Below are 14,811 nucleotides of genomic sequence, written 5' to 3' on the forward strand. Positions count from 1 at the left end.
GGTGGAAAATTTAAAGAAAAAAAAGCTGCAGACAGTGTGAGCCTCCATACTGGATAAGTAAGCTCTCTCTCCTGCAATAAATGTAAGGGTGGCTCTGTGTGGGGGTCTCTGATGTAAGGGGGGTTTTGTGTGGGGGGGTCTCTGATGTAAGGTGGGTCTCTGATGTGAGGGGGGCTTTGTGTGGGGAGTCTCTGATGTAAGGGGGGTCTCTGATGTGAGGGGGACTTTGTGTGGGGGGTCTCTGATGTAAGGGGGTTCTGTGTGGGGGGGCTCTCTGATGTAAGGGGGCTCTGTGTGGGGGGCTTTCTAATGTATGGGGGGTTCTGATGTAAGGGGGGGCTTTGTGTGTGGGGGGGGGGTCTCTGATGTAAGGGGGCTTTGTGTGGGGGGTCTCTGATGTAAGGGGGGCTCTGTGGGGGGTCTCTGATGTAAGGGGGCTCTGTGTGTGGGGGGGTCTCTGATGTAAGGGGAACTCTGTGGGGGGGGGGTCTCTGATGTAAGGGGGTTCTGTGTGGGGGGGCTCTCTGATGTAAGGGGGCTCTGTGTGGGGGGCTTTCTAATGTATGGGGGGTTCTGATGTAAGGGGGGGCTTTGTGTGGTGGGGTCTCTGATGTAAGGGGGCTTTGTGTGGGGGGTCTCTGATGTAAGGGGGGCTCTGTGGGGGGTCTCTGATGAAAGGGGGCTCTGTGTGGGGGGGGTCTCTGATGTAAGGGGAACTCTGTGGGGGGGGTCTCTGATGTAAGGGGGCTCTGTGTGGGGGGTCTCTGATGTAAGGTTGGCTCTGTGGGGGTCTCTGATGTAAGGGGGGCTCTGTGTAGCGCGGTCTCTGATGTAATGGGAGCTCTGTGTGGGGGAATCTCTCATGTAAGGGGGTCTCTGATGTAAGAGGGCTCTGTGGGGGGTCTCTGATGTAAGGGGGGCTCTGTGTGGGGGGAGCTCTGATGTAAGGGGGGCTCTGTGTGGGGGGAGCTCTGATGTAAGGGGGGCTCTGTGTGGGGGAGCTCTGATGTAAGGGGGGCTCTGTGGGGGGTCTCTGATGTAAGGGGAGCTCTGTGTGGGGGGGTCTCTGATGTAAGGGGGCCTCTGTGTAGGGGGTCTCTGATGTAAGGGGGGCTTTGTGTGTTGGGGGTCTCTGATGTAAGGGGGCTCTGTGTTGGGGGCTCTGATGTAAGGGGGACTCTGTGTGGGGGGAGCTCTGATGTAAGGGGGGCTCTGTGTGGGGGGAGCTCTGGTGTAAGGGGAGCTCTGTGTGGGGGGTCTCTGATGTAAGGGGGGCCCTGGGGGGTCTCTGGTGTAAGGGGAGCTCTGTGTGGGGGGGTCTATGATGTAAGGGGGGCTTTGTGTGTGGGGGGTCTCTGATGTAAGGGGGCTTTGTGTGGGGGGTCTCTGATGTAAGGGGGGCTCTGTGTGGGGGGGGGGGGCTCTGATGTAAGGGGGAGCTCTGATGTAAGGGGGCTCTGTGTGGGGGAGCTCTGATGTAAGGGGGGCTCTGTGTGGGGGAGCTCTGATGTAAGGGGGGGCTTTGTGGGGGGTCTCTGATGTAAGGGGAGCTCTGTGTGGGGGGTCTCTGATGTAAGGGGGCCTCTGTGTGGGGGGCTCTGATGTAAGGTGGGCTTTGTGTGGGGGTCTCTGATGTAAGGGGGGCTTTGTGTGGGGGTCTCTGATGTAAGGGGGGCTCTGTGTGAGAGGGGGTCTCTGATGTAAGGGGCTCTGTGGGGGCCTCTGATGTAAGGGGGCTCTGTGTGGGGGGGTCCCTGATGTAAGGGGGGCTCTGATTTAAGGGGGGTCTCTGATTTAAGGGGGGACTCTGTGGGGGGTCTCTTATGTAAGGGGGGCCTCTGTGGGGGTCTCTGATGTAAAGGGGGGCCTCTGTGCGGGTCTCTGATGTAAAGGGGGGCCTCTGTGAGGGTCTCTGATGTAAAGGCGGGCCTCTGTGAGGGTCTCTGATGTAAAGGGGGGCTCTGTGAGGGTCTCTGATGTAAGAGAGGCCTCTGTGAGGGTCTCTGATGTAAGGGTGGGCTCTGTGAGGTTCTGTGATGTAAGGGGGGTTTCTGATGTAAGGGGGGGTCTCTAATGTAAGGGGGCTAAGTTATTAGTGATCATAAAAAAAGAAAAGTCAAATAAAGTGCAGAAAAGGTACAAGAAGATATGCGGGTGGGGGCGCCACAGGATTAGCTTGCACAGGGCACCTGAACACCTAAGGCCCGCCCTGTTCAAAGGGTTTATCTCCAGGTGCAACTTTATGTTGTTGACCATTTTCCTGAAAAGTTTCCCCTCTAGGGCCGCTGATAGGTGGGAGAATGTTGTTGGTCCCTTAATGAAGAGCAGTGGGAGGAGGCCTTGCAGGCTGTACTAGCATGTTGATAAAGGAAAAAGTGACCGCACTCCAAAGTAGAAGTCAAAAAAGGAGTGATTTATTCCACATCAAATGAACATCAAAAATACAAACTGTGAGACATGGGACAAAAAGTAGACGCTTTTCACGACTGGAGATGTCGCTTACTCATTACCAAGTGAATTCTGATCATGAACAGACTTCAGATAAAGATGAATATGCAGCTGAAGCTAATTGAATTAATTGAGTGTTCAAAAAAATGAGCCGCTACAATAACCTATGGTCTGAATTCACGAACAGGATGCTCCCCAACCAAAAACATGAAAAATCATTGCAAAACATTGTGCAAAAAAGAAAATGTATGTAGTATGTATACAAACACAACATACTAAAGGAATTTACAAGTGGTGCGATATAAATATAAAATATAAAATCACAAGAATAATGTGAATGTGAGTATGTGAAATATGTTTGATACAAATAATGTGATGTAAATAAATGCATGATATCATATGAAACAATCTTGGTGATATATGTGCCTCCTGATACAGATATAAATCTATATATATAAAATGTATATGGAGAATGTGCACTAAAAATCCAAAATTGATGTAGGTCAAAATTGACCGATATAGAAGACCGATAAGATACCGTGTATGTATGGGAAAATACACATGGTTAAAGATTCAAAAAAGTATATATCGTGAAGTGAAGTGGAAACATTTTATATATATATATATATATATATATATATATATATATATATATATGAAAAAACATACACATGTAAAAACACATACGATGTCTCTATCTCACTAGATTTGAATCTAAAACCACTATATATAAAGGAAAAAGGATTACTTTATAATTAAAAATAAATATGTATATGCGTGTGACTACACTAAATGGGAAAAACGATGGCACATTATTTGGTACTCCTTGTACCTATGATGTATATGGTTGTATCACTAGCAAAAAAACCCGACATTGTTATCGATCAGGCCTAATTCAGTCATGCCCCATCAACAGAAGCTGGCCGGCTGGAGTACACATGGCCCATGTTTACTAGGCTTTAACCAGGCTGTATTTGCATGCAGGGTAGGCCTTGTGCAAGCTAATCCTGTGGCGCCCCCCCCCCCCCGCATATTTTCTTGTACCTTTTTTGCACTTTATTTGACTTTTCTTTTTTTATGATCACTAATAACTTGGCCCCCTTACATTAGAGACCCCCCCTTACATCAGAGACCCCCCTTACATCACAGAACCTCACAGAGCCCCCCTTACATCAGAGACCCGCACAGAGGCCCCCCTTTACATCAGAGACCCCCACAGAGGCCCCCCTTACATAAGAGACCCCCCCACAGAGTCCCCCCTTAAATCAGAGACCCCCCTTACATCAGGGACCCCCCACACAGAGCCCCCTTACATCAGAGGCCACCACAGAGCCCCTTACATCAGAGACCCCCTCTCACACAGAGCCCCCTTTACATCAGAGACCCCCACACACAGAGGCCCCCTTACATCAAAGACCCCCCACACAGAGCTCCCCTTACATCAGAGACCCCCCACAGAGCCCCCCTTACATCAGAGCTCCCCCACACAGAGCCCCCCTTACATCAGAGCTCCCCCCACACAGAGCCCCCTTACATCAGAGCTCCCTCACACAGAGCCCCCCTTACATCAGAGACCCCCCACACAGAGCCCCCCTTACATCAGAGACCCCCCACACAGAGCCCCCCTTACATCAGAGACCCCCCACACAGAGCCCCCCTTACATCAGAGACCCCCCACACAAAGCTCCCCTTACATCAGAGACCCCCCCACACAGAGCTTCCCTTACATCAGAGACCCCCCACAGAGCCCCCCTTACATCAAAGCTCCCCCCACACAGAGCCCCCCTTACATCAGAGCTCCCCCCACACAGAGCCCCCCTTACATCAGAGGCCCCCACAGAGCCCCCCTTACATCAGAGACCCCCCACAGAGCCCCCTTACATCACAGACCCCCTTACATCAGAGATCCCCCCACACAGAGCTCCCATTACATCAGAGACCCCCCTAACATCAGAGACCCCGCTACACAGAGCCCCCTTACATCAGAGACCCCCCACAGAGCCCCCTTACATCAAAGACCCCCCCACAGAGCCCCCCTTACATCAGAGACCCCCCACACAGAGCCCCCTTACATCAGAGACCCCCCACAGAGCCCCCCTTACATCAGAGACCCCCCACACAAAGCCCCCTTACATCAGAGACCCCCACACAGAGGCCCCCTTACATCAAAGACCCCCCCCCCCCACAGAGCTCCCCTTACACCAGAGACCCCCTCAGAGCCCCCCTTACATCAGAGCTCCCCCACACAGAGCCCCCATTACATCAGAGCTCCCCCCACACAGAGCCCCCCTTACATCAGAGCTCCCCCCACACAGAGCCCCCCTTACATCAGAGCCCCCTACACAGAGGCCCCCTTACATCAGAGACCCCCCCACAAAGATTCAAAAAAGTGTATATCATGAAGTGAAGTGGAAACATTTTATATATATATATGAAAAAACATACACATGTAAAAACACATACGATGTCTCTATCTCACTAGATTTGAATCTAAAACCACTATATATAAAGGAAAAAGGATTACTTTATAATTAAAAATAAATATGTATATGCGTGTGACTACACTAAATGGGAAAAACGAAAAGTCAGGCTGGATACTATGGCACATTATTTGGTACCCCTTGTACCTATGATGTATATGGTTGTATCACTAGCAAAAAAACCTGACATTGTTATCGATCAGGCCTAATTCAGTCATGCCCCATCAACAGAAGCTGGCCGGCTGGAGTACACATGGCCCGTGTTTACTAGGCTTTAACCAGGCTGTATTTGCATGCAGGGTAGGCCTTGTGCAAGCTAATCCTGTGGCGCCCCCCCCCCCCTGCATATTTTCTTGTACCTTTTTTGCACTTTATTTGACTTTTCTTTTTTTATGATCACTAATAACTTGGCCCCCTTACATTAGAGACCCCCCCTTACATCAGAGACCCCCCTTACATCACAGAACCTCACAGAGCCCCCCTTACATCAGAGACCCCCCCACACAGAGCCCCCTTACATCAGAGGCCCCCACAGAGCCCCTTACATCAGAGACCCCCTCTCACACAGAGCCCCCTTTACATCAGAGACCCCCACACACAGAGGCCCCCTTACATCAGAGACCCCCCATACAGAGCTCCCCTTACATCAGAGACCCCCCACAGAGCCCCCTTTACATCAGAGCTCCCCCACACAGAGCCCCCCTTACATCAGAGCTCCCCCCACACAGAGCCCCCCTTACATCAGAGACCCCCCACACAGAGCCCCCCTTACATCAGAGACCCCCCACACAGAGCCCCCCTTACATCAGAGACCCCCACACAAAGCTCCCCTTACATCAGAGACCCCCCCACACAGAGCTTCCCTTACATCAGAGACCCCCCACAGAGCCCCCCTTACATCAGAGCTCCCCCCACACAGAGCCCCCCTTACATCAGAGCTCCACCCACACAGAGCCCCCTTACATCAGAGGCCCCCACAGAGCCCCCCTTACATCAGAGACCCCCCACAGAGCCCCCTTACATCACAGACCCCCTTACATCAGAGATCCCCCTACACAGAGCTCCCATTACATCAGAGACCCCCCTAACATCAGAGACCCCGCTACACAGAGCCCCCTTACATCAGAGACCCCCCCACAGAGCCCCCCTTACATCAGAGACCCCCCACACAGAGCCCCCTTACATCAGAGACCCCCCACAGAGCCCCCCTTACATCAGAGACCCCCCACACAAAGCCCCCTTACATCAGAGACCCCCACACAGAGGCCCCCTTACATCAGAGACCCCCCCCCCACACACAGAGCTCCCCTTACACCAGAGACCCCCTCAGAGCCCCCCTTACATCAGAGCTCCCCCACACAGAGCCCCCATTACATCAGAGCTCCCCCACACAGAGCCCCCCCTTACATCAGAGCTCCCTCCACACAGAGCCCCCCTTACATCAGAGCCCCCTACACAGAGGCCCCCTTACATCAGAGACCCCCCACACAGAGCTCCCCCCACACAGAGACCCCCTTACATGAGAAATTCCCCCACACAGAGCTCCCATTACATCAGAGACCCCCCTAACATCAGAGACCCTGCTTCACAGAGCCCCCCTTACATCAGAGACCCCCACAGAGCCCCCCTTACATCAGCGGCGTCTTTGTGGCTGAGCTGTGTGAGATACACAGCTCAGCGATGAAGCAGTAGGAGAAGGAGGCACAGCCACACAGCGGGAGGTAAGTGGCGGCCGCGGCCTGTGTTAACCCTGTCCAGGCCGCAGTCGCCGCTTACCACACGCTGTGCGGCCTGATTATCTGCGAGCTGTGATGGCCACACGGTACCCCTGTTGCCCATGGCGCCCTGTGCGGCCGCACAGCTCGCACACCCCAAAGGCCGGCCCTGTTTGCATGCAGACCAGCCAAGGTAGTGCTAACATAAAGCTGAGCCTCCATGATTGAAATATAATAAATTAAAGGGGCGGCCCAAGGACAGTAATGCTGGGACCCAGAAATCAGGGAAGCCTCTTCCTAACTTGTTGCATCTTCTAATGCAAATTGTGAGAAGCTCATAATGTGCAGTGAAATCAGACTAAGTAATTTCAAGGCTGGAGTGCAGCTTTAACATTATCCTTTACCCATTGTAACAACCTTTCTTGTTTTTAGATGAACTGGTGACAACTCCGTGAAGCTGTACAGATGTTCTGGAAAATAGAAAAAATAATAAAAATCTCATGAAACAAACACTGAAAATTTCCAGTTCCCTTGCATCACCCCATCTCTCTACACAAGATTCTTATGTCTTTTTTTTTCCTGATGACTATTTTGGTGTAAGCAGTCTTTTTTTTTTGTACAGCACACTGAATACAGTTGAATTGTACTGCACAGAAATAATCAGTTGGCATCTATAGATTATGAATGAATTTGAGATATGAACAAATCTGGCTGCACCCTTCACTTCCTCTATGCAGTATGTAGCTGATTGTTTCTATTTGCCTGTACTCTTCCTTCAATCAACAGTTGTATTCTATGTTGTGCTCTACTATACTTTTTACATTTAATAAAAATGATTGCAACAGAAAACAAACACTGATGATTTCCTCTCTACAGTCAGAGTGGGGTATGCTTGAACAACAACTGGCATCTCTGAACAATGTTTAGGAGTCTTAATACACTTAGCTCAGAACCAGAGCCCAATTCCCTGTGTCCAGCACTAGACTGCCTTAAGCCCCGTACACACGTACCGATTGTCGGCCGACCGTTCGGCCGTCTTTTGTCCGGTGCTGTTTTGTTGGTTGAAAAGTGCTCAAGACTGCACACGAATTTTGTCGGCCAACAACAACCAACTGCAGAAGTGATGTCATGTTCTGGTCTACTTTTCGTGTGTTTTTTCTTCACTGAGCATGCCCAGTCTTGATCATCACATTTTTGTCGGCCGAAATCTGTACTGACTGACGAACAATCGGCCGTTCTTTGTTGGCCAACAAAAATTTTATAGCCTGCACACCAGATTTTGTTCTGCAGAAAAGTCGCAGTGGGTTGTCGGAAGCATCATACTAACAAGCCGACAATCGGCCGATCGGACGTTGGCTGAATATTTACGGCCGACAATCGGTACGTGTGTACGGGCCTTTACCCCCAAGATGTACACTGATCAGCCATACTATTATGACCACTAACAGGTAAAGTGGTCATAATAGGGTGGGATATATTAGGCAGCAAGGGATCGTGTTTTCGCTGACGTTGATGTGTTGAAAGCATTAAAAATTGGCAAACGTAAGGATTTGAGTAATTTTGACAAGGTCCTATATGGTATTTCTAGAGAACGGGGTCAGATCATCTCCAAAGCTGCAACTCTTGTGGAATGTTCCTGGTCTGCAGTTGTCAGAACCTACCAAAAGAGGTCCAAGAAAGGAAAACTGGTGACAGGGTCAAGGATGACCAAGGTTTACTAATGCACAAGGGGAGCGAATGCTGGTCCATGTAGTCCGATCCAATAGAAGAGCTTCTGTAGCTCAAACTGCTAAAAAAGTTAATGCTGATTATGATAGAAAGGTGTCAGAACACACAGTGCATAACAGTTTGTTGCAAATGGGACTGCGTAGCCGCAGACCGGTCAGGGTGCTCATGCTAACCTGTGTCCACTGCCAAAAGTGCCTACAATGGGAATGTGAGCATCAGAACTGGACCAGAGAGCAATGGAAAAGGTGGCATAGTCTGATGAATTCAAGAATGATTTGAGGGAAACAACAAGTTTGAGGTGTTAACTTAGCCTCCAAATGTTCCAGATCTCAATCCAATCGAGCATCTGTGGGATGTGCTGTAAAAACAAGTCCAATCCATGGAGGCCCCACCTTGCAACTTATAGGACTTAAAGGATATGCTACTGATGGCTTGAGGCCAGATGGCAGATACCACGACATACCTTTAGAGGTCTAGTGGTGGTCATGCCTTGATGGGTTATGGTGGGTGATCATAATACTATGGTTGATTGGTGTATATAATCAGATTAAGTGGCAAACAACAACAGAAACGATTTTAACTCACTGACAACTGAATTCTACCATATCAGGTAAAGGGCTGCATGCTATGGTCTACTACTAGTAAGCATAAAGATTGAGGCTAATTTACTGAAGGAAGTGGGAACTTTCACACAATACATTTTGTTCTGAAACTATTATTGTGTATTCATTACAGTCGCATTGGAGTTGATGTATGTATTATTCGTATCTTGGTGCTGACATGTAGTGGCAATTCAGTTTAACTACAGCTTGTTATTTTATGTCTGTAAATGGTGTTATCCAGATTCCCAGTATGATTGGGACTAGTTATTTTAGTCCTAAGACCTCTACCTTCTTCTTCATGTGCCCTCAGTTAGCTACCAGCCTTCGTAATGGGGAAAAAGCTTAAAAGATTATTGTCTCTTTACACTTTAAATGACCGGTGAACATCTCTTGTACAGATAAAACCATAATGTCTTAGTGGAAAGTTTCTGGAGGTTGCTTATTCAGCAGGTGATTATACTTGCCCAATGGACCAAGGTCTAAAGGAGGTATGTCAATGCATATAGCAGTGCTTGAAACAGAACACATTTTGTCACTGTTCATTTCCAATATCCATTCATGTAAATCTGTACACAAATACATAAATTAAGCATATATTCACTTAATTTGTAGTGTGAACATTTTTAAATCCTTTAGCAAATTAACCTCATTTTCTGACTTTTAACTGTTGTCAGGCAGAAGAAACAGTTTATTGACATTATGATTGTAGACAAGAGTGCTAATGTTTGTATTTGACTAACATCTGCATTTAGGAAAAGGCTTCTAGGGACAAATGGTCCCTCCTCACATGCCAATGTGTAATCCTGGATTCTGACCTCTCCTTCAGCCCCCACATCCAATCACTGGCTACATCTTGCTGCCTTAACCTCCGCAACATTTCCAGAATTCGCCCCTTCCTGACTAACAACACCACAAAACAACTTATTCACTCCTTTGTTATTTCCTACCTCGACTACTGCAACTCTCTCCTCACTGGCCTACCTTTACACAGGCTATCCTCCCTTCAGTCTATTATGAATGCTACTGCTAGACTAATACACCTTACTAACCAATCCGTAACTGCTGCTCCTCTCTGCCAATCTCTTCATTGGCTTCCCCTGATCGTATAAAATTCAATATACTAACCACAACATACAAGGCCATCCACAACATGGCCCCCAGCTACGTCAACAACCTCATCTGCAGATATCGCCAAAATCATCTGCTCGGCTCCTCCCAGGATCTCCTGCTCCCTAGCTCCCTTGTTACCTCCTCCCATTCTTGCCTCCAGGACTTCTCCAGAGCCACTCCCATCCTCTGGAACTCCCTGCCCCATTATGTCTAGTCAGTCCCTACCCTGTCCCTACCCTGTCCACCTTTAGGCAGTACCTGAAATCTCACTTATTCAGGAAAGCCTACCCCACCTCCACCTAAGAACTGTACCCGAGCCACCTCCATCAGATCATTCCCCACAGCTATTACCTTTTGTACCATCCTCTCCTCCTTTTAGATTGTAAGCTCCACAAACAGGGCCCTCCTGCCCCTTCTGTATTGAACTGTATTGTAATTGTACTGTCCCCCCTCTACATTGTAAGGCGCTGCGCAAACTGTTGGCGCAATATAAATCCTGTATAATGGTGTTAAATTTGGTTACAGCTTTGCATTACCATGTAATAAAAAATACTTTGTTCTCTTAGAAATATATAATTCACTTATAATAAAAATGTAAACATATTAGGAATAACAATTATATAAATATAAAATACAAATAATTATAATCGGGGAGAAGAGAAAAGCCCACTATCCCAGTACTAGTTTTCTAGTAATACATTTGGGGAAGGTTTTCGAAATTGAGGAGGGGTTACTGCGATCCATAGTGGGGTGAGCGACCATATTAAAATCTCCTCCCAGGATCATGTGAGAAGATCTGTATTTATCCAGTGTTTTAAAGAATTCCAAGTAGAATTGTGTAGGGGCCCCTGATGGAGCATATAGATTCGCTGTAGTATGATTTGGCGTACGCCCTGTGGAAATACTTAGGGTGGTTTTCTTTGGAGAAATGTGTTTCTTGTAGCATAATTATTTTAGCGTTTAGCCTTTTGTACTGATGAAAGGCTTTGCGTCTCTTATTCGGTGAGTTTAGTCCCTGTACATTGTGCGATATGCATTTAATCAACATATCTTATGTTAAAAATTACTATAGAGTTAAAGTGATAATAGTATATTAAGAGGAAACATAATGTCCTGAGTGGGAGGAATGAGACAAATCCACAGGGCATAAACCAACAAAGGAACTGCTGAGACCTGACTGTATCACCCATACCAATATGACAGTTTAGGGCTGTGTGCAATATGACAATGAGGGTGAATCCACACCATCTGTTGTGAAGACTTCTGGACCACAAAAAAGTAAAATAAAATAAAAGAAAATAACATTAAAAGAAAAAGAAACTGAAAAAGCATAAAACTAGAACTGAGGATCAGTTCTCCGAAGAGAGACTGAAAAAATACAATGTATTGTTGAGGTAAAAAACCTCTGAAACAGCCCACTGATGAGAGAGAGAACCACAAGATCAAAATAGATCTCAAAAGGAGAACAAGAGATGGGACTCCTATCTCACTGGTACCATCCATCACAAGAAGGCTGAGTGGGTGCGGCTCGTGCAAGCGCGCGACATATAGTATTACATAATGACTAAGACCTGAGTGGAGAGTAAAAAAATAAAGAATAGTTTCAGTGAATTTAGTATAATTATAACAACCTGAGGATGTTAAACTGTCCTGAAACCTTCCGCCTCAGAAGTCTTTTTAAAGTAGTGCTTATATTAGGAGTACTGTCCCTTTTGCAAACCGAGGAGGGGGTGGAGGGATCACGTGGGGCAGGCTACTTTGCCGTTTGAGCAGTGGCGGCTGGTGCTCAAAATTTTTTTTGGGGGGGGGGGGGGCGCAAAAGAAAAATGTAATAGGTATTGCTTTGCGGCAAAAAACGTGGTAAAAAATTGCGTGACTTAACAAACAATCATTAGGTTGGTTCAAGATTGACCAGCGTGTTCCCATTCAATGCACAGTGACCAGCATGTCCCCCATCAATGCACAGTGTCCAGCATGTCCCCCATCAATTCACAGTCACCAGCGTGTCCCCCATCAATGCACAGTGACCAGCGTGTCCCCCATCAATGCGCAGTGTCCAGCATGTCCCCCATCAATGCACAGTGACCAGCATGTTCCCCATCAATGCACAGTGACCAGCATGTCCCCCATCAATGCACAGTGACCAGCGTGTCCCCCATCAATGCACAGTGACCAGCATGCCCCCATTCAAAGCACAGTGTCCAGCATGTCCCCCATCAATGCACAGTGTCCACCGTGTCCCCCATCAATGCACAGTGACCAACGTGTCCCCCATCAATGCACAGTGTCTGGCATGTCCCCCATCAATGCACAGTGTCCAGCATGTCCCCCATCAATGCACAGTGTCCAGCATGTCCCCCCTCAATGCACAGTGTCCAATATGTCCCCCATCAATGCACAGTGACCAGTATGTCCCTCATCAATGCACAGTGTCCAGCATGTCCCCCATCAATGCACAGTGTCCAGCATGTCCCCCATCAATGCACAGTGTCCAGCATGTCCCCCATCAATGCACAGTGACCAGCATGCCCCCCATCAATGCACAGTGTCCAGCATGTCCCCCATCAATGCACAGTGTCCAGCATGTCCCCCTCAATGCACAGTGACCAGCATGTCCCCCATCAATGCACAGTGACCAGCATGTCCCCCATCAATGCACAGTGACCACTGACCAGCATGTCCCCCATTAGGCCATCAATGCACAGTGTATTGCAATGCATTGCATCTCTGTATGTATGCACATCTCTGCATTGCACATCTCTGCACATGTATGTATCTCTGTATTGCATCTCTGCACATATATCTCTGCACATACATACACATACACATGCATCTCTGCACATGTATCTCTGCATTGCATCTCTGCACATCTCTGCATTGCACATCTCTGCACATGTATGCACTTCTCTGCACATGTATGTATCTCTGAATTGCATCTCTGCACATGTATCTCTCCACATCTCTGCACATACATACACATGCATCTCTGCACATGTATCTCTGCATTGCACATCTCTGCACAATGTGCAGAGATGTGCAATGCAGAGATACATGTGCAGAGATGCATGTGTATGTATGTGCAGAGATGCAAAACAGAGATACATACATGTGCAGAGATGCAATGCAGAGATACATGTGCAGAGATGCAATGCAGAGATACATGTGCAGAGATGCATGTGTATGTGTATGTATGTACAGAGATGTGCAGAGATACATGTGCAGAGATGCATGTGTATGTGTATGTATGTACAGAGATGTGCAGAGATGCATGTGTATGTGTATGTATGTACAGAGATGTGCAGAGATACATATGCAGAGATGCAATACAAAGATACATACATGTGCAGAGATGTGCATACATGTGCAGTGCACATGTATGCACATCTCTGCATTGCACATGTATTGCAATGCAGAGAGAGACCAGCGTGCGTGGGTGCCCCCTTCATAGCACCAGACAGGGCAGGGTGCGGTGCGGGCCCCACCCCCGGTGCGGTGCAATGCGACCCCCCCCGGTGCGGTGCGCCCCCCCCCGTTACCAGCGGGGGGGGGGGTACTCTCTGCGAACGGCCGGCCCAGGAACGAACTTCCTTCCGAGTCCTGACTCCGCCTCCTCACACGCGGTTGGGCGGCTCTCGCTCTCCTCTCTGAGCCAGCGGGCGGAAATGGAAGGTGATCGTGACGCCGGGGTGGTTCACCGCCCACACGTGTCACGTCACCAGGTCCATGTCCTCCTGTGAGGACTGTGAGGCTGGAGTCTGGACCAATCACAGCCCGGACATCAGCAAAGTCGGGTGTGTCAGGGCGCATTGCTCTGCGTCCCAATGACCCCTAGAAGAGCGCGAATCAACGCCTCTGTAAGGCGAAGGTGGGGTCAAAAACCCCACCCCCCCATACCCAGCACTAAGACCGGCGCCCCTAGTGGGCGAAAAATATACTTTTTTTTTTAAATTTAACCTTTTTTTTCTTCTGCTTGTGTTTGGGGGGGCGGCGCCCCTGCGCCCCCTATGGGCGGACCGCCACTGCGTTTGAGGTGAATCCTGCTCCAGTATATCATCCTTCTGAATAGCCCCATGAGCAGGAATACTAGAGTGAATGTGGAACATTTGGTATCTTCTGAATTTGCAGCCACTTGAGTGACAGAGGGTCTATGGGACTGAGGTTCTCACAAAAGTCCATGATATCCAATGCAGAGCTCCCTTCACCATCTTTTCTCCAAAGTGTCTCTGAATTGTATTGGGGATAACCTATAACCTCAAAATCTCAGCCCCTTTCACTCAAGCCTGCCTATCCCCTTCTGTGTTTTAAAAAGTGAAAAAGGGAGGGAATGCAAAAAAGCTGTCTGGTGTTCCAACCAAAATCATCCACTAGATGTCACTGTTGTGAAGAATAATGATCAAGGTTATATATAGTTTTAATCTTCTTCTCCTTACCACATGTGGAGTGTCTGCAAAAGAAAAATGAGAGAAAAAAAAAAAAAAAAGACAACCCCTCTGAACTGAAACGAAAAAAGGAAACTCCCCTTCAAATATGTGAAAAGCTGTCAAACATGTTAACTGAACACAATTCCTTTTGCAAGTGGCAGAGACCATAGACTGATCTAAAATTGACAGTCCATTAGTTGCTGTACAACAATTCGCGAGGGGGGTTAACTTGAGAAACTTTGTCCTTTTTTTTTTTTCTCTCATTTTTTTTTTTCTCTCATCCGTGCGGAACAGAGTGCATCCAAGA

The sequence above is a fragment of the Pelophylax lessonae genome, assembly GCF_965119305.1.
Source record: "Pelophylax lessonae genome assembly, chromosome: 4".
NCBI lineage: Eukaryota > Metazoa > Chordata > Amphibia > Anura > Ranidae > Pelophylax > Pelophylax lessonae.